The sequence below is a fragment of the Microtus ochrogaster genome, linkage group LG1 (assembly GCF_000317375.1).
Source record: "Microtus ochrogaster isolate Prairie Vole_2 linkage group LG1, MicOch1.0, whole genome shotgun sequence".
In the NCBI taxonomy this organism is placed as follows: domain Eukaryota; kingdom Metazoa; phylum Chordata; class Mammalia; order Rodentia; family Cricetidae; genus Microtus; species Microtus ochrogaster.
The window spans coordinates 43,363,685-43,367,857 of record NC_022027.1 but is presented as its reverse complement, the minus strand read 5'-3'; positions in this window follow the sequence as shown (position 1 = coordinate 43,367,857).

Here is a 4,173-nt window from a genome sequence, read left to right as displayed (position 1 = left end):
GCAACCACTGTGTATTAACTACTGCCCAGTCCGGTTCTGCCACATCAGCTGGGGATATTTAAAAAAACAAACAAATGAATATTTTATCAGATAATAGAATTTTGTATATTCCTAATCCCCAAACTGCTTGCTCCTGAAGCTATGGTTATTGGAGCTATTTTGTTGCCATGTCTCTTGGCAGCGTCTCACTGTGCAGCCTTGGCTAGCCTTGAACTCATAGCGATCCTCCTGCCTTTGCCTCTCCGTGCTGGGATTAAAGGTGTATACCACCACAGCCAGTTTAACTTATTTTTTAACAACTGCAGGTTTTAAAGATTACATATGATAATTAAATAATGAATTGAAGATTGATCTAAAAATGGTATCACTGAGACCAGGACCTCATGATATTGGTAAAAACAGAACAAGATTGGGTCTTGGGCCTTTTATTTTTTTCAGCCATGGTGAATCCCACTGGTGAGAGATTTTTGCAGTACACAGATCAATGGGCAAATGATTCTAGGAATGCTCAGCCTTCACGCTTTTACACAAATAGCCCAACAATGCCCTCTAGTGGTTGATAGAAACATGCCATCAAATATTCTGTTTTCAGTTAACAAAGAACAGGGTTTTTTTTTTTGTTGTTGTTGTTGTTGTTTTGTTTTTCCCTTATCATACAGATGTTTCTTAGATCCCTTGTTAGATAGTTAAATAAGGCACAGGAAGCTGGGAATGAAGTATCTCTAGCCAGTATGATTTACACCAAGCTGAGCTGCCTTCCAAATTCAGCTGCTCGCAGCCCAGAAGCCTAAGGCCATAGTCCTGAGTTGTAGAGGAAGCTCACAGCTACTTTGTGTTTTTGAAGCACTCTTGACTTTCCCATGGCCATTATCTTGAGGGCTTTGAATCTTGTGACTCCTTTTACTCCAGTTAATGCTCCAAGAACAAGATGTGCGAGCAATTAAAACATCATCCAGATATTTTGTCCCTGTTGTTGATAAAAAACTTGGCACGTGAAGGAAGAACTTTCTGGAAACACACTCTTTGTCCCTACCTGGCAGCAACTGTAGCCAGCAGTGTCTGACGTCAGGTGTGGCAGGTAGGTGTGCAGTGTTCAAAGGGCATGGCCTCGTTTTCATCAAGGCTTGCTGGAGTTGCTGAACTTCTGCTCCTGTCATTGCTCACAGCCCAATGGTAAAACCGTGCCCTTTGTGTTTATATGGTTCTTATGCACGAAGCAGAACACGTCAACACGTGAGATGGAGAGACAGGTTGGCTCGGTGGCTGACAAGCCATCTGTACATCTCCCTTTCTTTTATTTTACTGTGTCACCTTCAAAGTCTTAGCAGGGCTGGAGAGATGGCTCAGTGGTCAAGAGCACTTGCTGTTCTTAGAGAGGACTCAGGTGTGGTTCCCAGTGCCCTTATGGTAGCTCCTAACCATCCACATATATGGGTGCATATGCGTAAAGGTAGACAAAACGTTCATACACATACAATAAAATAGAAAGAGGGAAAGGAGGGAAGTGTGTGTGTGTGTGTGTGAGAGAGAGAGAGAGAGAGAGAGAGAGAGAGAGAGAGAGAGAGATTCAGCAGTAAGTGATCTCACTTTACTAGCCAGTTTTCTAGTCTGCATTGAGGAAACAGTGGGATTTTGAACTGCCCCTCATCAGTTCACTGAAATGAAACCAGGGATTACGGTTCAAAGTCACCAGGGGCACCAGTGACTAGGAACTGTTATTGTCACTGTGAATATTATTTTCAGGTGTGTGACTTTTGTTTACGCTGCATTTGCTTAACTCTAGAAAGCTGTTACTGTGCCTGTCTAAAACCCCTGATGGTTTTAATAAAGAGATGAACAGCCGGCTGGGTGGTGGTGGTGCATGCCTTTAATCTCAGCACTCGGGAGGCAGACAGATCTTTGTGAGTTTGAGGCCAGCCTGGTCTACAAGAGCTAGTTCCAGGACAGGCTCTAAAGCTACAGAGAAACCTTGTCTTAGAAAGAAAGAAAGAAAGAAAGAAAGAAAGAAAGAAAGAAAAAAAGAAAGAAAGAAAGAAGAAAAGAAAGCTGAATGGCCAATAGCAAAGCAGGAGCAAGGATAGGCGGAGCCAGCAAGCCACAGAGAAAGAAGAAAGGCATAAAGAAATAAGAAAGATAAAAGTCCAAAGGAAAAAGGTAGACAGGTTCACATAAGATAAGAAAAGCTGGCAAGAAACAAGCCAAGCTAAGGCCAGGCATTCATAACTAAGAATAAGCCTCCCTGTGTGGTTTATTTGAGACCTGGATGGTCCTCAAAAAGAAACATCACAACAATGAATGGTTTGGGCAGCTTTGTTGGAAGCAGAGGTAGGATGTAGAGAACAGCTCAGTTTTCCACTTGCCAGCATCTGTGGGAGACGCAATGTTAAGAGCAAACGTGAGCGTGGGGACTTACTTCATTATTCCTTGTCTCTTTTGTTTCCTTTTCGTTGGATCAGTCTTTATGGAATGTAGATTCCATAAAGCTGATGTTAATAAGAAGCTGGAACTACCGAGGGAATATTGGGATTTTAACAACTTACAACTGGGCTGGAGAGAAACTTCAGTGGTCAGGAGTATTTGCTGTTCCTTCGGAGGGCCAGAGTTTGGCTCCCAGCATGCATGTTTGGTGATTCACCAATGCCTGTAACTCCAACTTCAAGGGCACCTTTTCCTGGCATCTAGTGGTGGTACTCACACACACTAAAAATAAATGTTGTTTTTTTTTTTTTTTTTTTTTTTTTTTTTTTGGCTTTTCGAGACAGGGTTTCTCTGTGGCTTTGGAGCCTGTCCTGGAACTAGCTCTGTAGACCAGGCTGGTCTCGAACTCACAGAGATCCGCCTGCCTCTGCCTCCCGAGTGCTGGGATTAAAGGCGTGCGCCACCATCGCCCGGCTTAAAAATAAATCTTTAACAACAGCAAAAACCTCATTTCTAAGTCAAGTGTGGAGGGACACATTTGAAATCTCGGTGCTGGAGAATTAGTCCTAGAGACATGTAGCTCTCAACCCTCATCAGAGAAGCTCATCTTTGCAGCAGGAGACCTTTACAGCAAGCCACAGTTGGTGAGAATTTGGGAACATCTGTGCCCATACCCAACTGATACATCTGTAACATCTCGGAAGAGTGAGGAAAAAGATCGTAAGCACCAGAGGACCGAGCTTCATTCTACAGTCCGTTGCTTGGACTTGCCTTATTCTGAAGTGGGAGGAGCATTTGCTATGTCAACGCGAATGCCTGGTGGAGATGTCCTGAAAACTGTGATGCCCCGCTTGTACTGTTCATAGATTGGGACCTGGAGAGGTGCATATGCGGCCACAGAGACTGATACCTCAGGTCCATCGAGGCACCTTATTCAGCTGGAGCGGTGGTTTACAGCCTCTGGCCAGACTCGAGTCACTGTGCTTGGACCATTCCGAGTCAAGCGATGTTTGAAGGATATGTTTCGGGGTGTGAGTAGCCAGAACCCTTACCTCCATATGCTAGGCCTTAGGATGTTGCGGCATGTCCAGGTACGGCCCCTGACCAGTGCTGACTTGGAGGACTATTTCAGGATGCAGTCATGACTGGAGTCTGTGGCAACCTAACAGGATGACGGGGAAAACCTCAGACTGATCTCGCCTGGGAAAGCAGGATGTGAAATTTTTCACCAGCGTTTGAGAACAGCATGGAGGATACAAAAGGGACTTGAACTGAGGTACTAGCCTGTCACTTTCGCGCATGTGAATGAGGGACGTTTCCTAAGCACACGGCAGTGCTGGCAAACAGCCAATAAGTTCCCTACTATGGGGGAAAAAAAAGAACCAGAGGATTGGGGCATCTGCTGAGGGGTAGCGCTGTGTGCATGATGAAGACGCTGCCGCCATGAAATCGCAACAAAGTTACTGCCTAAGCAAGATGCGAACAGTGATACGGTCAGTTTACTCGCCAACACGGGGAGGAGACTTCTCACTAGACTGGTGCCACCCCTAGATGGAGAGCTGCAGACCATGACCGCCGAGAGTAGAGTCAATCTTCTCCACGAACGAGCTCCCTGGTAGGTTGTCTAATCCAAGTGGCCAGCCCCCTAAACAACGTACATACAAGCGACACTAGAGCTTCTGCATGTTTGTGCATGTATATATTTAACAATAATAGTTTTTGTTTTTTTTGTTTTTGTTTTTGTTTTCGAGACAG